Below are 25,187 nucleotides of genomic sequence, written 5' to 3'. Positions count from 1 at the left end.
TTGTAAATACTGTGCACCTAAACACAAACAACAAAAAGACAACTTATGCATTTTTCGTTGATTTCTCAACGGCGTTTGACTTAATACCCAGAAACAGTCTCTTTTACAAACTGTCAGGTATGGGTTTATCAACAAAAATAATACGAGTTATACAAGGTCTATACAATAATACAACTACTAAGGTATGGGATGGTTGCGAATTTTCCAAAGCTTTTAGAGTAAACTCGGGTGTGAAACAAGGATGCATACTAAGTCCGACACTATTTTCGTTATACATTAACGATCTTCCAGAAGAATTACCAGGTGGAGTTTTCGTTGCAGGTTGCAATATTAAAGTGTTATTATACGCAGATGATATAGTAATTCTGTCTGATTCTCCCACTGAGTTACAAGGAATGATAAATGCTCTACAAAGTTATTGTACTAAATGGAATTTGAAGGTTAACTTATTAAAATCAAAAATAGTTGTTTTTCGCAAATGTAGTCGGATAAGTTCAAACTTAAGATGGCATTATAACAATCAGGAAATTGAAATTGTAAATAGATATACTTATTTGGGAGTTGAGCTAAGTTACAATCTATCATTTAATTCACACCTACAAACAAAACTTGCATCTTCCAAGATGGCCATAAATTCAACATGGTCCAAATATCTAGCACAACCTAAAATATCAAAAACAAATAAGCTAAAAATTTTTAATGCATGCTCTAAATCAATAATGTTTTATGGATCACAAATCTGGGGTTTCCAAAAATATGAAAGTGTTGAGAAACTACTAAGGTTTTTCATTAAAAAAATGTTGTACCTTCCAAATAACACACCAAATTATGTTCTTTATCTAGAAACTGGTCTCCCCACTTTATACATTTCTACTTTGAAAAACCATTTCTGTTATATCAACCGAGTCTTGAGTTTAAGATCATACAGATTGCCACGGATACTGGCAGAAAAGATTATAGAGCTGAATATATACTGGGCGAAAGAATGGTCTAGTATTTGCGAAAAATTGCAATACTCTCCTCCAAGTAATAACTTTCCGCTTAGTTATTATTGGAAGGAGATTATTGACATCGTAACTACTCGAGAACGTATTGAATTCTGTAACAATGCTAATAACTCGCAATTTCACGATCTTTACCCTTATCTGCAATACAACCAAATACCATATCTTACAAAAGATCTATCTTCACATGCAACAAGCATGGTTATAAAAGCAAGAGGAGGTTTACTTGATTTAAATGCCAGAAACTTCACTGGGAATAATAACACAAATGTTCATTGCACTTTATGCAATTTAAATCAACCTGAAAACACTTCTCATTTTATTGGAGCTTGTCCTATCTTCGCGGAATTCAGAATTATGTTTTTTGGTAAAAGTATCATTGAAGAGAACGAAGTAATTGATATTTTAAATGGCGCGAATTTTCTTTCATTATATAATTATATAAATACATGTTGTAAATATAGAAAGTTAATTCTAAATGAATTTGATATCTAAAAATTCTTTTATTTTATTTTACAAATGCATACTACAAATTAACAATGGCTAACAGCAATAATGCTATGCCAAACATAGATGTAAAATACAAAAATTATATAAATGCTAATGAGGAATTAATATAAGTAAATATGTATTATATCATCTATTAATAAAATAAAAAAAAAAAAAAAATTATCCAACGTTTCCATCTTGGCCGGAGGGTTGTCTGCTCGGTATCCTCAAACCGCGTGGAGTGCTTGACACTATCAAAGGTTTTCGACAAGTCAACCGCCACCATCAATGGTCTATCACATGGCTTGCCCTGGCTGAGTTCTGGAGTAATATGTGTGGCCATGCTGATGATTGGCAACTGGATAGCTATTTCTAACGCTGAGTAGGACTAAAGCCTCAAGGGTCTTTGCTATGGGTGACAAAAGCGAAATCGGTCTGTACGATTCACCTTTGTTGGCACCCTTGCCAGGCTTCAGTAGCGGAACCACCCTGCCCATTTTCTAGACACTCGTTCCAGAGGTCTGGTTGGGGGCTGTTATCGACAGGTTGAGAACTTTAGTCAGTCGACTCCCAGCACATCCAGCTGTTTCAGCATTAACATTGGAGATTCCATCAGGGCCCAACGCTTGGGATGACTTAGCTTTCCTAATAACATTCACAACATCCCCCTTTGTAAATTGTGGTGGTTCATCCTACAATTTCGTTCATATTAGCAATTCAAATTTTTATAAGAGATAAGATGATGAGATCTAATCATTATCTCATCTCTCATAAAAATTTGAATTGCTAATATGAACGAAATTGTAGGATGAACCAGCACAATTTACAATGGCAGGGAATCATGACCTTCCTAGTTTAAGCCTGACATGCTAAATTTTGCAATATCAGCTCTATCTCTCTCTCTGAATGTCCAAAATTAAAAACACTTTTAATATTAACATAGACTTCTAGGTACGACTTGATGTATCACTACTGCACACCGAATTAGGAAAATCTTTCCAATAGTGACGTATACAAATTCTAAGTGTTACAGCTATCTTAAACATTGCTAAAAATAGTACCAACAGATCTTTATTGCCCTGACTTTTGCTAAAGCAAAATTAAAAATAACTCTTTGATATAACTGAAGTGTTACCCTGCGGTTTCTGAAATGTTTGTGGGGAATATTTCAACGTTCACTAATCGCTTCGTCACTAGAGCCAACATTATTTGCAACCACTGTTCGCCCTGCTTAAATATTGGCATCACAAGTATTTGATTTCAATATTATTATTATTTGCCTTACTTGAGATTTTCTCTCCTACAACGTTTCCAAAAGTGTTTCAAGAGAGAGGAAAAAAGTGAGTTTGGAATTTGGCCCAGTTATGGCGTGTTGGTAAGGTGCAGCAAAACTGCTGCTGCTACTGATGTGATAGATCAAACCGCATCAAACTGCCAATTGAAGACATATGGCTGTTCTACTATCTATGCACCATCACCACCATATGTTTGCATGTGTGCTTCCGATCATCAATGTTTACTGACTGAATATGAAAAGCAAAAGCACAATGAAAATGGAAAATGGTGGGTGGGAACATTTTCTTTTTTTTCGGTGATGCGGAAAAAAAACTGCTACCATTTTTCCATGGAAAGAAGTATTTAAATCGAAAATGTATATCGGTCATGAATCGACGTAAAGTGCGTTGTATCCTACGTACTTATCAGATCATCTATTGAATTTTTACAACCAATGTACTCCCAGTCATAGTCTATGGTGTAGTCTTAGTGTAGTTGAATACTTTGAGCAAGAGATCGTATCGACGTAAATTGAATAATGTCCAAAGAGCGGCATCAATCCTAATCACCTGTGACACGAAGAGTACTGCACTGGCTGACCTCAATGTACCACTTGATCTCCATACATTGGATCTTGTAGCGCAGGAACTGGCATCGAAGAGGGCACTTCGGCTTAAGGAGCTAAATTTAGGGCACAGCTCTCAATAGGGTCACGCACCACAGTGATTATATTTATATCATCATATCATATATAATATATATGAACTTCGAGCCAATAAATGTATACATACCTAACAAGGAATTTAGTGTCCTGGGAACCCATCGTTTCCATTGGTTCAGACCATCTTCCTATAATCGTCTCCGTTAACAGATCACCCGACTTAATAACCTCTGACCGCCGTACTATTCTCAACCATGGAAAAACTGATTGACAAGGGTTCAGAGAATTTAGCAATAACCGCTTCATAGAACTGCCCATTACTTCATATCCTCGGGCAGCTGAGATAATTTGTTGTTCGAATACTCTAAATTAGATCAAATTTTCCATCAGAGGAGACAAAACTATGAGGGTGATGAGTTTCGTCACGTAAAACCTGACGACTCATGAGACAGGGAACTTACTGTTGAAGGCAATGAAAGCATTAGCGCAAACGTGGCTAAACTACCTGAAGCAATGGTACAGGATTGAGTAAATTGTGGGCAAAGATCAAATCACTCTCGAATCCGTCAAAGAAGGTTGACAACGGCTTTTACTTTCAACCGCGTGATAGTAACAGAACCGAAGAGATGCGTTTGTTATTTTAACAGCAATTTATAGAGCACACATAGATTTATAGGCTGAAGAGGAGTGTGTTACGCCGTATAATAAGAGTCCTCTCACCCTAGGAGGTAACATCACATTTAAGGATGAGCGATGTTTCAGATGCCAACAGGAACAGGAAATCATCAAAAGCGTTGGGCCCAGACGGAATCTCAATGGTAATGCTTAAGCAATTGGATGAACTCGGGGTTGAGTATTGGCAATTGTCCTCAATTTCTCGTTAGCCGCCCATATTGTACCAGAAGACTGGAAAGTGACTGGACTGTGTGAAAGGTCCCGCTACAGAAGGCAATGATGTCAGCAGGAGCGAATAGTTTAGTCCGATTCCTCTTCTGTCAAAGATTGTAATTCAACAACTCCTCCCCATGATAAGATGCTGTTTCCCATTTGCCCAACATCAGCATGGATTCCGGTAAATTAACCGTACCACAACAGTATTACACATGGTGGATCTTGACCTATGATTGGCCTTCGATACCGTCAACGTTGCCAAACTGTTTGAGGACGCCGGGAATACTTCCCTCCAGTCCTGTGTTGAAATGTTGGAATTCAGAAAAAAAAGTAGTCGAAGATCTGTAGAGTGAAACAAGGAGTTTCCAAGGCGGGGCGATATCTTCGTAACTGTTTAACCTCTACCTTTCTAAAATTCTTCAGACGGCATATGTAGATAAGGTAATGTATCCCGAGGATAGTACGATATTGCCGACGGGTCCTATAGTCGGTGACAAACGTGATGGCTGAAATGAGGCTGTCAATGAAGATATTGGCCGATTGTGTCATGATTCCGACCACTAACTATTTCAAGATATTGGGTGTAACGTTCGATATCATGTTTAAGTCGTCCGCGCAAGCCTCATCTATTTGCAAGAAGGTCAGAAGTAGAAACAAGGTTATCATGTCGCAGATCGGCAGCACTTGCAATGTGGACCAGTGCCGAACAGCCATTTGTCGCTGGTTACGAATTCACAACCAAAGCACTGCATCAAAGCATGTGCTTTGGATGAAAATTGGGCTGCATCCTATTCTACCCTAAAGGGTTAGTTAAAATGCGATTTCGAAGGGTTAGTTAAATGCAATGCCAAAGGCTTAGTTAAAATGCAGTGTTAATGATGTGCATCTTTCAGTTGTTGTTGTTGTTGTATTATTATTGTTAATATTGTTTTTATTAAGTTTATATGTTCGTTCCTCTGTTCAATCTGGCTCTGGGTCTATCTCCAGTTCCAGAAAAATGGCTGCTTCGATGGGATGTAGCCACAGATCCACTGGAGTTAAATGGGTAGGATTGACAGTTAAAAAGGTGTTGTGTGTCGTGCGGGCCCATGCCGCATACTGGGCATATGTCTTGCACGGCGCGATCGATTTCCGCCCAATACGAATTTAGGCGACGGCAATATCCCGAGCGTGGTTGAGCCAAAACTACTCTGGTTTGTCGTGGCAGCTGGCGCTCCTCAGCTGCGATAGATGGAGGATGTACTCCGAGTACTTTATTCACACTATAGTTGCTTAAGGTCTTGGCAACTGCGTCCGTGTGAATGCTATTCAATCCTGCTTGATATGCTTGTTGATCTAGGGGTTCTCTCCTGTATCGTTGGACCTTTCCCTCTAGAGCATGGATATCCTTCCTGATCTCCCTGAATGGACCGGGCCTACCCACAAGATGGTGATTGGGATGGCTCACACGATAACATCCAAGCAGGTAGTGCAACGAAAGCATCTCATTGTGTTGCTTTACAGGAAGACTTTTTGCCTCCTCGTGTAGATGGTCCACTGAAGATTTGAGGAGGCACCCTGTCGCTGTTCTCAGGGCGGCATTCTGGCAAGTTTGAATCTTTTTCCAGTTCGTATCACACAATCTCGGGGACCAGACTGGAGCCGCATAGCTTACCACAGACCGACCTATCGCGTTATACGTGGCCAACAAGGTTTCTTTATCTGCACCCCAAGTGCTGCCGGCAAGGTCTTGAGGACCTTGTTCCTACTTTTCAACTTGTCGCAGATAGCTGTGGCGTGTGCGCACGACGTGAATGTAGTGTCGAATGTGACCCCTAAAATTTTAGGGCAGTTTTTGGTCGGAATTCTGCTACCGTCGACCACGACATTCAACTCACGTCCAAACTGCGCTGTCCATGTGGTGAACAGAGTGGCTGTAGATTTTGTGGCGGAAATCTGCATATTCCTCGAATGGAAAAAGGCGGTAAGATCGGTTAAATAGTTGTTCAGTCTCTCACAGCTGTCATCAGGATAGGTACCCGACGCCAGGATCGTGCAATCATCCGCATACGTCACGATCTCAATACCGTCTGGAGGGGGTGGAATACAGGAGAGGTAGAGGTTAAACAGTTCCGGAGATATCACCCCACCTTGGGGAACTCCCTGTTTCACTCTACGGGGTTTGGACTTCTTATTCCTGAATTCCACGTACGACTGGCGTCCACACATATAGTTGACTATCCAACGTTTCAAGCTTGGCCGGAGGGTTGTCTTCTCAATGTCCTCAAACAGCGTGGAGTGCCTGACTGTATCAAAGGCTTTTGGTAAGTCAAGCGCCACCATCACTGTTCTATCGCACGGCCGTCTCTGGTTGAGTCCTTTACAGATATATGTGGTAATGGCGTGCAGCGCTGTTGTCGTGCTGTGCTGCTTACGGAATCCATGCTGATGATCAGCAACTTGATAGCTATTTCTGATACTGGGGAGGAGCAAGGCCTCAAGTGTCTTTCCTACGGGCGACAAAAGCGAAATCGGTCTGTACGATTCACTTTTGCTGGCATCCTTGCCTGGCTTCCGTAGTGGGACCACCGTGCCCATTTTCCAGACTTCGGGAACAACGAGGGTGGCTAGCGACAAGTTGAAGACTTTGGTGAGATACTCGACTCCCGGCTCATCCAGCTGCTTCAACATTACCATGGAGATTCCATCAGGGCCCAACGCTTTGGATGATTTAGCGTTCCTGATGGCATTGGCAACATCATCCATTGTAAATTGTGGTGGTTCATCCTCGGCAGGAAGAGATCTGATGCGACTTAATACTCTTCTCTTCGCCCTATCACTCTCGGGATGCTCGACAAACTGTCGATTGAAAGTACTTGCGCACCTCTTCGGGTCAGTCAACGTAACGTCGCCAAACGTGACTGAGGTCCTATCTTCCCTTCTTCCAGGGTTCGAGAGTGACTTAACCGTTGCCCACAATTCACCTATACCGGCTCCAATGTTGCAGCTCTTCAGATGATTTAACCATTTGTTCCGCTTATGCTTGCCGACCAGCCTGTTAACTTCCAGTGTCAGCTCCCTGACTCTGGGGTCACTGGGGTTGATACGACGAAGCTCATCACGCTCATTTGCTAATCCCGTCGCCTCTGCTGGGAAATTTGGTCATACTTCGGGTATTCGACCAGCAGGGATATGGCGAGCGGCTGCAGCAGTGATGATGTCCCGGAACGTCCTTTCCGCTACCCGAACATCAGAAGGATTAGCCAATTCTCTGAAGCGGTGATTGGTGAACTCTCTGAAACTCGCCCAATCAGCTTTTTTATGATTGACGAACGTGCGGCGTTCAGAGGTGATGAAGTCGGGTGGTCTGCTAAAGGAGACAATTATGGGGAGATGGTCTGATCCAAGGGAAATGACGGGTTGCCAGGTAACATCATTTGTCAGACCAGGTGACACGATGGTTAAGTCAGGCGAACTGTGACACTCTCCTCTAATTCTGGTAGGGGCGTCCTCATTGACCGTGCAAAACGTAGAGCTATCAATCTGCTCAGCCAGCGCTGTACCTCTCTGGTCGTTTCCGAGGGCCGAATGCCACATCTCATGATGCGCATTAAAATCCCCCAGGACCAGACGATTATGACCTTGCAAGAGCGGGCTAATATCAGGCCTATAATCAGGGATACAGATATTTCTCGGCGGGATGTATACATTCAGCAACTCTATCTCGGCAGCTCCACACCTGACTGCTACCCCCATACACTAAATGTACGGGTCATAAGAGACAGGCTCAAGCGAGATAGGTCTGTATTGGACAGATTGGTGCAATAGGAAAGCCAATCCCCAACCTCCACTTCTGGTGCGATCTTTCCTCAGAACATTGTAACCATCACAATGCTCTAAGCTGTGGTTGTTGTTCAGCTTGGTTTCCTGCACCGCCGCGACCTTGATGTTCTTCCGACTCATAAAATCTACTATCTCCTCGATCTTAACTCGGAGTCCATTGCAATTCAATTGCAAAAAGGCTGCATTTTCGGGGATTGGGACAACAACGGCTGGTGTTAAAGGCTGCGTGTGTGGTTGTTGTCGAGGGGACTGCGGGGGAGTTTCGTAGTCAGACGACGAGGGAGTCTCGTAATCCGACGATGACTCACTGGGGATTGTGTTCACACAGCATGCAGCAACATAGTCCCTGTCGTAGTCCCTCACGTGGACGAGTCCAGAGCAACCACTTAGATGCACCCACTCCTGACATCTATTGCATCTCACAGAAGGTTGGATGTGGGTGAAGATGCGGATGTGACAAACTGAGCACAGATATATTGGTCCTCGGTTTTCCTCCGTCCCGGCTCGGACCAATAGAATTCGGAGCAGGCATTCCGAGATATGCTGCTCCCAATACAGAAAAACGAAACAAATACAAACATGTATACACTGAGGTGGCAGCCGCTGGCCGGAACATCGGTTTTGTGTTGTTCCGGGTCAATCCGGTACGAAAGAACCCGCTGCCGTGCAGTAGTCACGCTCTTGTAAAAATCATGATTGAAAATGCATAATTTGATGCACTTCCAAATCACTTGTACATATGATTTAACTGCATCTTTAGAGGCAAACTTTTTGCTGGGTATTTATTAAACTTTAAACAAAAACAAAAATTATCGCCACAATGCTGCCAAAAGGACAAAGTTATGCTGATGCGGCTAACAATTAAACTTAAATAATCTATTTTATTCAAAACAGTTGAACGAACAGAAGGCTTGCAGACTGAACTTTTTCTCCATGCATCCCACTTGTTACCGGACGATTAAAATTTCATTCCAACACGTTTTTCTATTTACTCGGGGTATTTATAAACATTTGTATTTTTTGTTTGCAGTTTAATAAAATCAAAATAAATATTTTGCAATCATTTGAAAACGTTCTATTGGTGCCAATACAAAATAGGTAAATACAACATTGTTTTCTCAATTTGGAGAAGAAAAAAAGTTCTTCAAAATATTTCCAATTTAAAATCGCATTAAAAGCCAATAATAGACACGAGACATTATCCAGTTCCAGCCAAAATTGAAATACCATAATGTATTTTTGTGTAGAAACATTTATGAACTTTATGGCAAAAACCACAACCAAAAATTGTGAAAAATCAACTAAAGTCTTTTGGCGTTACTTTAGTTGTTTGAATTCTTTTAACCCCAAAATGAAAATTCTCAAAAAAAAAAACTTTGTTTGACGTCATTTTGATTGAACAAATACAAGAAGCGCACGTTTAACGAGTGATGGAATCTGATTTGTTTTGCGAATTTATCGGAAATCTATTAAATCGCCATAAAATCAACGATGATCATAATGGTGGCGATGGGTGATGGGAACGTGAGTAAACAATGAAACATGATTTCAAATTATATATCCATTTGCAGAGAGAACAAATTACTATTATGTAATTGATTTTTCAAATAGTTTTTTTTTTAGCATGTTTATCGATATTTTCTAGGTATTTTTATTACCATTTGGAAAAAAATCTGTAAAGCCACACAATATAATTAAAGTGTTGAAGGTATAATCATATTTTAATAGTTTTTTAATGGGAAATTATTTCCGCATTGTTTCATTGTTTACATAAATTCCACTAAATATATCAGGTTCTGTGCATTATTTTGTCTTTAAGGCCGACAAAGGAAGCAATATTTTGTTTATTTTACATTAAAATTTAATATTTATTGCAATCTACCGCAGCATGTGGCGAAGGAAATAATTTTTGGGGTGCGAAATCCCCATATGAAAGTATTAATTTACTAAAAGTTTATTCTTTAGTTTACAGCTTCGATATTGGTTTGTATGTATTGACAACAATGTTTCGTTAATCCTTCAATCACACGACAGTGGGTTCTATAGTTCGTTGTCATACATTTTCTATTATTTGGTTCATCTGGGTCCAAATTTAAAAAGAATCAGGTGAATGGGTTAACCAAATGCAGTGTGTCGTGCGGACCAATACGAGTTGAGCCGGCTGCATTGTCCGGATCTTAATTCTCATGTTGCCTTGGCATCTTCGATGGATTGGGGGTGGTCTTCGTCATTTACATTGTACCTTTGAAATGACTGTGCAACTGCCTCATAGTGAATGGTATCAAGATATGCATCTTTTTCCGCCTGTGCTTTCGATCTCTCTAGATCATGACGATCTCTCCTGACGTGCTTAGGTGGGAAAGCCTGTTCACTACATTGTTACAGGAATGCTCACGGCGTTAACATCCTAGCAGGTACTGCATATACAACATTTTATTGTGATGATGCACCGGTAAAATCTTCGTCCACTCATGAAGGTGGTACAGTGGTTTCATGAGGAGGCACCCTGTTGCTGTCCTCAGGGTTGAATTCTGGCAGGTTCGAATATTCTTAACACACTACACTGTCCGGCCTATTGCTTTGTAAGAAGTCAAGAAGGATTCTTTGTCAGCAATCCAAGTGCTGCCGGGCAGTGACTTGAGGACCTTTTTGATATTTCTCATCTTGCGCGGACAACTTAAACATGCTATCGAACGTTACATCCAATATCTTGGGGTAGTTAGTGATCGTAATCTGGCTACCGCCGACCAATATGTTCAGGGGTAGCCTAATTTCAGCCGTCCAGGTGGCCACTAGTGTGGCAATAGATTAGATATTTAAACTGTCACATATGTCTTCGGCGATAGGACCCGAAGCCGGGTGTGAAATTTCAGAATGGTAGAGATTCAAAACATGTGATATCTCCACCCTGAGTTATGAAACTCCTTGTTTCATTCTACGGCCAGTCGTTGGCTTCTTATTTCTGAATTCCACAAACGACTGGCGACCACACATATATGTATTTAATTATCCAACGTTTGAGGAAAGTCTTCTCTATGTCCTCGAAAGCCTTTGATAGATGAAGAGCCGTCGACAGATATGTGCGAATAGGGCGGCGTGAAATACTGTTTTGGTACTTTACATTTTCGGGAATCGGTGTTGGGCAACTGGGAAACCGCTTCTCATCATGGGAAGGATCTTCGCTACTGGCGACAGGAGGAAAATCGGCCTGATTCGCTTCTAGAGGGACCGCCCTGCCATCATTCTAGGCTCCTGGTACTTTATAGATAGCTAACCATAGATTGAGGGGAATTGTCAAATATTCAATTTCAAGTTGATCCAGTTGCTACACCAGGCCCTACGCTTTTTATGATTTCGCGTTACGGATGACATCGGCAACATTGTAAATTGTGGTGGTACATCCTTGCCTTATACGACGTAGCATACTCCTCTTCGCCCAATCATCCTCGGGATGCTTCATTAATTGTCGATTAAAATAACACGGGTACCACCTCTCTGTAACTGTCACGCCGTTGAGAGTAATAGTCGTTTTATCATCCTTCTTTTTCGGATTCGAAAGTTATATAACCGTTGCCCACTTACTTAGCTGGCCCATTACAGAACTAAGAAAAGATCTCCAACTCTCTCTGTTTAGTGCTTCGCTTTCTGGAATACCACGCCTTGTCATCTTCACTTCTTCATCCACTTGTTTGCGCCATCTATTCTTTGGCCTGCCAGTTCTGCGTGCACCGCCATGCGACCCGAATTTATACGCCTTTTAGCGGGTTCATCATCGCTCATTCTTATGATATGGCCTAGCCAACGCAATCGTTGCATCTCGATACGTGTATCTATTCCAATGCCGTTCTTTGGTATTGTTGAAGTTACGAAGTTTTTCGGCAATACAAACACACACGAACCGATGGCAACGAAAGAGCACACAAAAGAGAGCAAATGTGTTGATTTGTTTTTGTTTTGCAGCATGCGTGCATACAACCTTACTAACGCACTGTCAAAAGATGCCAATATTCATAACTTTGTGAGCCCTCTTCTTGGTCGGCAGTGATCTATACTGATGTCGTTGTATAGCAGATGCAGCTCGTGGTTCATACGAAGTCGATATTCACCGTGAACGCAAATTGGTCCATAGATCTTTCGAAGAATTTTTTCTCCGTTGCCCACACTTTGCTTAATTCTGCACTAATGTTGCTTTGCTTCAGCTGGTCTAGCCACTTTTTGCGCTTATGCCCGCCTAGCAGCATGTTCACTTCAAGAATAAGTTTCTTAACTCCTTCACTCACGGGCCTTTAGGATTCGTATGACGAAGCTCATTTTGCTAGACTTTGCTGGGAAAATTAGTATAATTTCGGATATTCGATCAGCAGGTAGGTAGTAAGCGGCTGCAGCTGTGTTGATGCCCCGGAATATTCTCTCATCTACATTAAGATCTGAGGGAATGTATAGCTCTCTAAAGCGGTGATTGGCAAATTCTCGGAAACCCTGCCAATCAGCTTTTCCATGAATCAGAAAAGTACAGTGGTCAGAGATTATGAAGTCGGGTGGTCTGTTAACGGAGACGATGAAAGGAAGGTGGTCTGAGCCAAGGAATGTGACGGGTTGCCAGGATACGTAACTTATCAGACTGGGTGCCACAATGGTGATGTCTGGGGAGCTGTGGAAATCTCCTCTTAGCCTCGTAGGGTCGTCTATAATCACCGTGAAAAATGTAGAGCTATCAATTTGTTCGATAATCGTTGTACTTCTCTGGTCATTGCTTAGAGCGGAATGTCAAAGCTTATGAGGGGTATTGAAGTCCCCTATTGCCTTTCAAAAATGAAAAGCCTCGGCAGTATGTACACATTAAGCAATGCTACCTCAGCATTCCCACACTGTACTGATACTCCCATACATTCCATATATGGGTCACTGGAGTAAAGCTCATGCGAGAGACGTCTCTGCTGGACAGACTGGTGTATAAGGAAGACAAGTGCTCCTTTGCTTCTTGTACGACCATTCCGTAAAACGTTGAAACCTTCGCAACATTTCAAGCTATAGGGGACGGTGAGCTTTGCTTCCCGGATTGCAGCTACTATGATGTTATTCCGGGTGCCACCGTGGTGCAATGTTATGCACTCCCGCCTTGCACGCTGAAGGTCGTGGGTTCAATTCCCCGGCCAGGCAACATCAAAATTTTCAACGGTGGCAAAATACCCCTCAGTAATGTTGGCGACATTTCCTGAGTATTTCAGCCATGCAAAACTTCACTATAAAGTGGTGTCGTAAGACATGCCGCACAGTGTTGCCGCTTCCTTGTAAACGTGGACAAAAATAGAAGGAGTTGACCTAGGTCGATGCATTTTTATACAAGTACTTATGCGGGCATAGGAGTGAAAAATTCCCATTTTGGTCCATATCGGTTCAGATTTGGATATATCCCCCATATATATATTTTTCCGATTCTGCTATAACTCAGCCAATTTTAATTGAACCGCCTGCAAATTTAATATGCGATATTTGCTTGGGCTTTTGATCAGTTTTACCTATTTTGTTAAAAAATCGGATCAGATTTCGATATAGCCCCCACATATATATATTTCCCCGATTTTGCTATAACTCAGCCAATTTTAATTGAACCGCCTTCAAATTTAATATGCGATATTTGCTTGGGCCTCTGATCAGTTTTACCTATTTTGTTAAAAAATCGGATCAGATTTCGATATAGCCCCCACATATATATATTTTTCCCGATTTTGCTATAACTTAGTATATTTTAATTGAACCGCCTTCAAATTTAATATGTTATGAATCGGATCAGATTTCTATATAGCCCCCATATAATATTCTCCCGATTTTACTATAACTCAGTCAATTTTAATAGAACAAAAATAAAACAAAGTAGTCAAATAAAGTGAATTTATCCACTGAGGCAAAACAAGGATTCTTGCTCCTTTCGTACAAATTGTTTATGATCATATGGTTGTGGCTCCGAGAATCGGATTTTATAGGATGTAAACTTTGCATTTTTTAATTCGAAAGGGATGTCTGTTTCATGTACCAAATGGTCGAAACTGCAATTTGCTGCAATTTTTAGATACACTCCATGAAAGAAGCGAAATTCATGAGTTTTGTATAACACGTTACTGTTTCAGTCAACATAACGGTACTTTATGTATACACATTATATGTAAACTTTTTTTTCATAAATTGCAAGACTATCGACCACTCTTTAATTCCCAATTCAAAAGTTGTGGAATATGTCAATAACTTCTTTAAAAAAATTCCATGAACATGGGTTTCTTTTTTAAATACATTTTAGTAAATGTCACATACGAAAAATGTTCTATGTTTAACGAGCTATAACTTTATAGTAACACCAAATATCGGCAACATCTTTGAGGTTTGTCCTATTTGAAGTGTTCTCAATAAAATAAAACCATAAAATAATAAAAAAGTCAAGAACACATTTTTCGATTTTTGTCCACTGAGGCAACACTGTGCGCCGTTCGGACTCGGCGATAAACTGTAGGTCCCATATCATTGAGCTAATATGATTCGGGCTGCACTCATTGATTTGAGAGAAGTCTTCCTTGTCCCGCCTGGGATGTTTGTGGAACAATTATAATTATATAAAACTGTTTAAGTCTGCAGTTTCCCCCATTGGCTTAACTTCATCACTTTCCTCTTTGCAGAGAAAAATGTTTAGAAAACGAACTGACATGAAATCATGACGAGATGAAATCATGATATTGGTAGCGATCAGTAAATTTTGCAAGCTGTCAGTGCGTTTTGTAAACATTTTTCTCTGCAAAGAGGAAAGTGATGAAGTTAAGCCAATGGGGGAAACTCCAGACTTAAATAGTCATATGATTGAATCTTCAACTGAAACAAAACAAACAATTATATATAATTTTAAATTGTGGCATTGGTAAGCACACCAGCCAACGTTGGCTTAGTATCTTATTCATATAAAGCTTCTCTACAAGTGAGCATAAACTCCCCGTGAGTTTTCTCACTTTCTCCCTTAAGTTGAAACGGCAGAAGCCAAAACTCACGGGGAGTTTACATTCATGATCACCCTGAATATAAATGATATGAGAAAAGTCTCCCCTGTTCCTTCTGGGATCCCACATTAATAATTAGACTAAAATTATGCTAATATCATCTTCTAGAAATCCACAAATCGAATCAATAATTTGAATTATGTCATATTGGCGCATCCACTGTTCCATGGTGTCACCCAATACCCTTATACAGTTTATAGCAGTAATCAAATTATCCATTTGTTAATCATTATAGGTGACTGTTCTATTTGCTTTTGCTAAACAGTCGCTAGATTATTAACAATTCACAACTTCATTTACACAATTTGTTGAATTCATTCCCTAAGAATATGGAAATAGTACAGCGGTGGTAGAAGACAAATCACATGACCGACTGCATACATTAAATATGGTGAGGGGATAAATGAAAATAAAATCGTGAATTTTTATTACGATTCTGTTGATGGCGATGAAGACGACGAACAACACTGTGATGAAGATGATAAAAGTTTACCCTCCCAACAGAAGAATAATGTGTCATACGAAACAGTTGGTAATCTTCATTGCCAACAACGTGATTATTAGTTGTTTGAGGTTCTTGTAGTTATGCTAGGTACTTCAAGTCTGTTTACTTATAGCTCAGGGGGTTTTTTGTTGTAAATGTTTTTTTTCGAGTTTCATACCACCTTATGCTACCGTTATTTGATTTGTTCAAGTAAGATGTATAGGCAATTAATGGAAGCTTAAGAGAGAGCAAATACCGGCTTGCCGGCAAGCCTGAGGAAATATTGTTTCACGGCATATGGTTCTTTGAGATTTCTAATTTAAAAAAATTGTCTTAAAGTAGTGGAAATCAATAAAAAACTGTAAGAAAAGAATATAGTCGGTTGCGTCCGACCATGTGCTACCCTGCATCACTAGTTTTGGCCAATAACTTTAATTTTTTAAAATTAGTTACTGTTTCTTCTCGAAACTATTTGGACGAATTCCAACAACAAAATAAAGCGGCAGCTGGGGAGCAAAATTGGAGCCAACGAAGAGAGGAAAAAAGGCACAACACACGCAAAAGAAATAAAAAAACACTCTTTTTATACGAACAATATCGGGTGTAAATAAAACACTTTCCTTTCATTAAATATTAAAGTGAGAACAAATTCAAATTATTTTTTATTTATAAAAATGGCCGAATATTTTAATTTAATTTATTGAAGCAATAGCGCCAAAAACGACAGCGCGCTCGAATAACGAAATTCAAAACGATAATTCAATAATTTTAATCGAAAGCGTCTTTGCGCTAAAACGAACAAAAAACCAACTATATATTTGTAACTTCATTTACAACGACAAAGGCAATATTCGCTCAAAAATGTAGAGCGAGTGACATCTCACAACGGGGTTGCCACATCCAGAAAGTTATCTCCAGAAAATGTTGCCACTTCGTCTTCGCCGCCAAGGCATCCAAAAACAACGGCGCTTCACGAACGTGAACATCCCGGCCCCCGTTCAGTCTTTCGGAATCGCAAGTTCTGAAAAGGCTCGAACAAAAATAAAAACAAAAGATATTAAAATAAATGATGTGGCTCTTCGCCACGATTACCAATATAAATTTATATACCCAGCGACAAACAAAATTAAGACTGGATTCCGTACTCAACCTCAAAGCAATTTCCTAGGTCCGCTATCAACAAATTGGTTTCTGGGACAGGAACCATTGATTCGCATCATTAAATTTGGGTCGTCTTTATCCGTATCTCTTCCTTCTGTAAAAGGCTGGCACGCTATTGGCTGCGACCTCAGGGCACTAGGTTCCTTTCCATTTACGGTTCCGAACGAACGAGCTTCGCCTTTAGCAATACCGTTGGACGAACTAGGTCCATTTTTGCTTTTCTCCTTGGACGAACTAGGTCCATTTTGAGAAACAACTTTAGAAAAATTATTATTCCAATTTACTTTGGACGAACGAGGTCCACTATTTACAATGGCTTTGGACGAACGAGGTCCAGGCCCAGATAATGTATAGGACGAACTAGGTCCTTTCATTGATTGGGATACGGACGAACAAAGTCCCATTCCCTTTAAATGCGGCATTTTATCAACTGACCGAATATCTAAACCATGCTTCTTTTCACAACGATTAATTTGTGGACTGTATTTCACAACATGAGGTAGCTCACTATCTACCAATGTGCAACATGAGACCAGAGAAATTGTCTCAGAAATTGGTCCCGTAAGCACCCAACCAAAAATAGTTTCTTGGGCCACGAGAGAATTCAAAATATTTCTTCGTACGCCATCCAACAAAATCTGAGGATAAATATCACCTCCAATCAAAATATCTACCTGGCTACTTTTCCCAAATTTGGGATCAGCTAGCGGTACAATTCCCAACGAAAGCGAATCAGGAAAAGCTATCGAGTAACTAGGCAAATTTGCTGTTAATTTTGGCAATACATAAGCGGAGATATCAACATCGAATTCCTCATTATGGGGAGATTTCAAAACAAATTTGCATTGTCTCATTGATGATCCAACTGATGCATCATTTAGTCCCGAAACATTAGCATTGACTTTTTTGGCGGGCAAATTGAGACGACGCTGTAATTTTTCAGTAATAAATGTGGCCTGGGAGCCTGGATCAATTAATGCCCTAGCTGCATAAAAAATTCCATTAATATCGATATTAACGAGAGCTGTGCCCAATAAAATTCGATTGCGAGTACTAGCAAAACAATTTTGTACATTCGCCTGTTGGCTGGTACTAGGCCTAACATCAACTTCAGCATTGGAATCCAAATTCGAATGGTGCGATTCCCTATGCAACATCGTATGATGTTTTCCATGGCATATTGAACAACTGGAGCTGCTAAAACACTCCTTTAGCAAATGGTTACTACCAAAACACCTTATGCAAAGATTGTTCCTTTTAACCGCTCGAAACTTTTCATTTTGGTTCATTTTCAAAAAGTTTTGGCAATATTTCAATATGTGGTCCTCTGAACAAATAAAACAAGACCTTTTGTTTAACTTGGAACCGTAATGTTTCAATTTTTTGTTCGGAGAAGGCATTTCTTCAGAATCAGCTATGGGTGCGGTGTTTGTCAAATCAAAAACGGTTTCCAACGATTGAAACCTGGCAGTTAAAAAACTATCCAAATCTGACCATTTCGAAACTTCAGTCTTATTACTGACTGTTTGCTCCCACAACGACAAAGTGTTAACAGGAAGTTTTGTGGAACATAAAAACACAAATATCGGGTCCCAACTATCAACATCAATCTGGTGAAACTTTAGGGATGTAATGCAATTATTAATATCCCTTTGGAGGCGTTTAATCTCACTAGCCGAATCGCTTCTTACAGTCACCAGATTAAACAAGATCTTCAACTGGCTATTCACCAAAATCCTCTTGTTCTCATACCTGTCTTTAAGATTTGACCAAGCATTTTCGAACCCTTCATTAGTCAGTGGAGATTTTTTGACTATTTCTAAGGCTTCACCCTGCGTACTTTGTCGCAAATAGAATAACTTTTCGACAGGCGTGATAGACTTACAGTTGATGTACACCGCGGTGAACATGTCCCTAAAGGACGGCCAAGAGAGATAGTCACCATAGAATATCTCCGTAGTACAAGCCGGCAAACGCAAACGGTGATCTGGTATTATGCTTTCAAATGAACCTGGTGCCTGGTTACTATTAGGCATTGTCGAGGTCAGACCAGATTGGTTCGAAAATGTCTGAGACAACTCACCCATTTGAGCTGCGCAAGCAATGTACGCTTCTCTACATTGCTTAAAAAGTGATGATGCTTCTTTTTCTTCGTTGCTTCCATCACCCTCAACACAAAACTGTTCATAAGCTGCTCTAACCTTCTGCCAAAGCCCCTTAAACTCTTCCTTTCGAAGTTCTATGGTGAAAATCGTATGATTACTAGGAAGAATGTCATTATATTCCTTCTCAAAATCGAGGAATAGAGCCGCAAGCTTTTTAAATTTCACAAGAATGATTGGCTGGGACATTTTGCTTAAGAAAAGTTTCAAAATTCTGACGAAAAATTATAAAAAACTATTTTAATCAATTTTAAAATGCAAGTTTTTCACTCAAAATAACGTTTTTGTATCGCAAAATGTCTGCAAACAACAAAATTTCCCAAAAAGCAGCTAGTACAATGGAAATGTCAATTTTGAAGACAAAAATTAAATAACTATTAAATGAAGGAAGAGTCACCTTTTTATGACGAGTCTTCTTTCCACTTATATCGCACTATCAATAGCAATGGACAACAACAAACAGCCAAGAATGAGTTGGATCAAAAACACAAAACAAAATTGCAATTTCAATTAAATGAAACACACAAAACGGAATTATTCTTTTTTCTCAAATGTCCGTCCGTCTGTTTCAACTCCAAATATAATATTTACCAGCAGCACTAGCGATCACAAAATTATTTTTATTTTGCGTTTTCCCACAACTTTGCACGTTCACTTTTTAAAAATATTTTAATTTAATAAAATAATGAAAATGACTTGCAAAAATAATAATAAGAAAGAGAAAGAAAAAAACCAAAACACACAATCAACTAACAAGAAGGAGACCAGTGTTAGTTGTTAGTGTTTACCGGTCAAAAGTAAAAATCTAATTGGTAAATAAAAAACGCAATTTTAACAAAAATAAAATTGCGACTCGCAGGTAAATAAAAAAAGCAGAAATTGCAATGCAAAAAGTCCACAATGTTACAATTCTTGGTAGCAAATTGACACAACTTCTTATTACAAGTCTCCCCTATGACTTTTCAACACAGAAGAGCACAAATTTCGGCAAATAACTATTCACGAATAGATTATCAAAACATGCATCGCAAAAACGTATAAAATATTTTTGGTTTGCTTTGAAAATATTATCACTTCAATGATTGAAAAAATTATAACCTTTTCGACGAAAAAATTGTTAATTCAATTTGCCGTCTGTCCAACACAACAACACAAACTATAAGCAGCAACACTAGCAACGATCTTTCAACGAATTTATTTCTAATTCATCACAACACCGACCACTGCAATATCATTAAAATATTTACAATATTTTTAACTATTTCCACTTGCTCAATTGCCTTTTAGTATTTTTTATTATTAAATAAAAATTATTATTTTTCCACTTCAATTCCCGACGGAATAAAAAACCAAAACAAACTAGAAGAGAGAATAGGGAAGAAGAAGCACAACAGTGATAGTTGTTTGTGCTTTTCTCTCACAACGTCGATCAGTTGAACCGCGTTGCCAACCACTAATCTGAAGTATTAGGTGGCCGGCCAACAATGCAATATTATTGCAAATTTAATAAATTTTAATTTCAATAAATTTTCAATAAAACTATTGAAATTTATATAAAAATAAATTAAAAAATACCTTTTTTCCAAAATAAGGCAAATTTGCTCCTCTTGCTCCGGATCCGGCTCGAAGGACTATGTTTCTTCTCGAAACTATTTGGACGAATTCCAACAACAAAATAAAGCGGCAGCTGGGGAGCAAAATTGGAGCCAACGAAGAGAGGAAAAAAGGCACAACACACGCAAAAGAAATAAAAAAACAATCTTTTTATACGAACAATATCGGGTGTAAATAAAACACTTTCCTTTTATTAAATATTAAAGTGAGAACAAATTCAAATTATTTTTTATTTATAAAAATGGCCGAATATTTTAATTTAATTTATTGAAGCAATAGCGCCAAAAACGACAGCGCGCTCGAATAACGAAATTCAAAACGATAATTCAATAATTTTAATCGAAAGCGTCTTTGCGCTAAAACGAACAAAAAACAACTATATATTTGTAACTTCATTTACAACGACAAAGGCAATATTCGCTCAAAAATGTAGAGCGAGTGACATCTCACAACGGGGTTGCCACATCCAGAAAGTTATCTCCAGAAAATGTTGCCACTTCGTCTTCGCCGCCAAGGCATCCAAAAACAACGGCGCTTCACGAACGTGAACAGTTACTATTTCAAAGCACGTGATCAAGTTCAAAGATTGCCAATAGCGGTCCACATCGTGCACCTCCCTCACCAAAGTTCAACATTTAAGTGCTGTTTAGGGACTTTTCGATGGTAGTTTTCATTTTTTTCCTGGTCAAGACTATGTTTCCTGGCATAATGATTCAAAAACTTTAAAAAGTCCTACGGTGATCGGCTAAAACATTCGCAAAATTTGCGTTAAGGTGCAGCTAAAGGGAATTTAGTTCTAGATAATCTGTGACAGCGTCCCAGAGCTTTTGTGTGGCCTGGTATAAAAAGACAATATTTCTGCAACGCTGTCACAGACCCACTCCACTAACTCGTTTTTGCATCTTATTCGGATGGTTTCCCTTTGTTCATCAACTGACTCACCTCAAGCAACCTTTTGCGGGGTTTTGGAGTTGAGGAAAATGAGGAATCACGCGAATTATTGCATCACGGTGGCACCCGAGGTTCGATCTTATCACTTGAAATTCCATTCCGCTCATAGTATTTGCATCTTTATTTGTGTACCGGTTGGAGTAAATATATGTCTTTCGGTCAGCGAATCATCCGTCGTTTTGCTGGCGATTCCCCATTTGATTTCGTTTCAGCCCTTAGCTTCAGTACGTTTCTTTGTCACACAGAAGCTTGCGATGATGGCGACCGTAGTGAGGTGTGTGTGAGTCCATAATTGTAATAGTTAGGTAGTGTGAAGTATTGAAGTTGATGCATTTTTGATGTGAATACTGAGGGTACCAAGGCAGCCACACCAACAAACGTCGAACATTTATTTTCGGGTTCTATAGTAATAATTAAGCTAAATACTCATTGAGCCGCCCAGACTCGACGAGGCTTTTCCCAAGTACAGTCGGTACCCTACTGCACCAATAGGCACGTGGTCGCTTAACACCGCGGTGTTAGGGGATCACTTTGGGGTAGTAGATCATTACCTGATATATACATATGTCATTAACCCCAAAGGTGTACTGTGGAATAGTCCTTGTCTCGCAACAAAATACCTCCTTTCTCAAAATTCTAAAAACCTCCTAAATACGGCCAGTCTTTGATTTTAGTTTTAGTCTTGGTTTTGTACTGACGGGACATGGTTCTCTCAACGTTTTTGTTTTTTTTTTTTTAAGAAAAGGACCTTCTATAGAACATTTCTCAAAGAAATGGTCCTTCTAAAGTCAAAGAAAGGGTACTTCTGTAGACCCTCTCTGAAAAAAGGGTTCTACCTTTTCTGATAGAAATGGTGCTTCTATAGACTATTTTTGAAAGAAAAGATGCTTCTATAGATGCGCGTTTAAAGAAAGTGTGCTTCTATAGACCCTTTTTGAAAGAAAGAGTGCTTCTATAGACCCTTTTTGAAAAAAGGGGGTCACAATAGATCATTTCTGATAGAAATGGTGCTTCTATAGACCCTTTTTGAAAGAAAGGGTGCTTCTATAGACCCTTTTTGAAAGAAAGGGTGCTTCTATAGACCCTTTTTGAAAGTCAGGGTGCTTCTATAGACCCTTTTTGAAAGAAAGGGTGCTTCTATAGACCCTTTTTGAAAGAAAAGGTGCTTCTATAGACCCTTTTTGAAAGAAAGGGTGCTTCTATAGACCCTTTTTGAAAGAAAGGGTGCTTCTATAGACCCTTTTTGAAAGAAAGGGTGCTTCTATAGACCCTTTTTGAAAGAAAGGGTGCTTCTGTAGACCCTTTTTGAAAGAAAGGGTGCTTCTATAGACCCTTTTTGAAAGAAAGGGTGCTTCTATAGACCCTTTTTGAAAGAAAGGGTGCTTCTATAGACCCTTTTTGAAAGTCAGGGTGCTTCTATAGACCCTTTTTGAAAGAAAGGGTGCTTCTATAGACCCTTTTTAAAAGAAAGGGCGCTTCTTTAGACCCTTTTTGAAAGAAAGGGTGCTTCTATAGACCCTTTTTGAAAGAAAGGATGCTTCTATAGAACTTTTTTGAAAGAAAGGGTGCTTCTATAGACCCTTTCTTAAAGAAAGGGCGCTTCAATAGACCCTTACTCAAAGAAAGAGTGCTTCTATAGAACTATTCTGAAAGAAAGGGTCCTTTTAAAGTCACTTTCCCACAGAAGGGGTGCTTCTATAGACGCTGAAATAAAGGGTCCTTTTAAAGACACTTTCCCACAGAAGGGGTGCTTCTATAGACGCTGAAATAAAGGGTGCTTCTATAGAACGTTTCTGAAATAAAGGGTGCTTCTATAGAACGTTTCTGAAATAAAGGGTGCTTCTATAGAACGTTTCTGAAATAAAGGGTGCTTCTATAGAAACTTTCTGAAAGAAAAAGGTCCCTCTAAAGGCCCTTTCTGAAAGAAAGAGTCCCTCTAACGACCCTTTCTCAAATAATGGGTGCTTCAATAGACCCTTTCTGAAAAAATGGTGCTTCTATAGACCCATTCTGATAGAAAGGTTGCTTTTCTGAAAGAAAAGGTCCCTCTAAAGGCCCTTTCTGAAAGAAAGATTCCCTCTAACGATCCTTTCTCAAATAATGGGGGCTTCAATAGACCCTTTCTGAAAAAATGATGCTTTTATAGACCCATTCTGATAGAAAGGTTACTTTTATAAGCCTTTTCAGATAGAAGGGGTGGTTTTACACACCTTTTCAGATAGAAGGGGTGCTTTCATAGACCTTTTCAGATAGAAGGGGTGCTTTCATAGACCTTTTCAGATAGAAAGGGTGCTTCTATGGACCTTTTCTGATAAAAGGGTGCTTCTATAGACCTTTTCAAATAGAAAGGGTCGTCCATTGGTAAAAGTCTTTACTTACATACGCTAAGGGTATATCTCTGCCGGTAAAGCCGACTAACAACATATACTCAATCACAGGGCAGCGGGTTCTTTCGTACCAGATTGACCCGAAACCAAAATGTTTTGGCCACCGGCTGCCAACCCAGCGTCGTTGGTGGCCAATACATTTGCAACATAATTACACGTTTTAGTAAAATGTTTATTTTTTTTTTGGAAGTGAAATTAGGTATTTTTTGCAATTATTTATAGTTTGATGCTTCAAAAATAAGAAAATGACTTTGAATTTGGCTCGATCTACAACAACAGTTATGAAAAAATTGAAAACACATAACAGGTCCTAAAATTGAACGGTCAAAACATTTGCAACTGAACCAAAACACTTGCAAAAATCTTCAAAAATTTGTAAAATATAATTTTTTATATGATTCAAATTATTTCCTTTTAGTTTTGGAAAGTCTAAAAGCGAGTAAAATTTGTATACTAATAACAGTCATACGTACTCCACCGGTGGGGTGACGGGTCATAGGAGACAAGCATGAACATGGGTGCAATATTCAGAAACTTCGGAAATAATGGAAAATTCTTCACATTTCAGTTTTTCTATTTAATAAAATTCAGAGTTAAGAGTGTAGTTGTATCGTTTGCAAAAAAAAAAAAACCTAATTTCACATTCATAAAAATTTTAGAGTCATTTTTCTGAAACGTGCAATTTTGTGTGCAAATGTATTGGCCACCACTGTATACCTTTCAATGCAAATAAGCTATAGCCTACACGACGAAAGCTTATATACTTAATGTGGATAATAGAAGAACAATAACTCCGCTTTGAAGAAAAGAAAAAATAAGCTGTAAGTCTTCTTAAAAAAGATCGCAGGTCTCCTAGTAGAACACTAATAAGTTTTCTTTCAGACGACATTTAAGACAAAGGAGTATTCTCATAGAATACCAGTGGGTCTTCTTTCAGCAGAACTATTGGTTTTATTGGAAAGCTATTGGTAGTCTAAACAAGACCTATTTAATTTTTACAGTTTAAAAGAAGACACTGTCATTCAATTATAAAAGACCAATAGATCAAATAAGAGTCCAATATAATTTTCTTCTTATAGAAGAAATCTTGGTCTTTTTATAAAAGAGAAATGGACGATATTGTAGAATATAAGAATGCTATTCCCAGAAAAGTCCAAAAGGCCTTAATAAAAAGAACTATCAGGTCTTCTTTAGAAGTACAGAAAGTCTCCCCATTGAATGTCCAATAGGTATTCTTACAAAAACA

The 25,187-nt window shown here is 39.1% G+C and overlaps 1 protein-coding gene across 2 annotated transcripts in view; it reads left to right on the top strand.

Moving 5' to 3' along the window:
- Rala (Ras-like protein A) overlaps positions 1–25,187 on the top strand; it is a 103,060-nt gene that overhangs the window by 32,646 nt on the left and 45,227 nt on the right. The gene's annotated exons all lie outside the window — the stretch shown is intronic.

The sequence above is a fragment of the Musca autumnalis genome, unplaced genomic scaffold, assembly GCF_047663935.1.
Source record: "Musca autumnalis isolate F117 unplaced genomic scaffold, ASM4766393v1 scaffold_3, whole genome shotgun sequence".
NCBI classification, from domain to species: domain Eukaryota; kingdom Metazoa; phylum Arthropoda; class Insecta; order Diptera; family Muscidae; genus Musca; species Musca autumnalis.
This window is presented reverse-complemented; position numbering and strand designations above follow the sequence as displayed.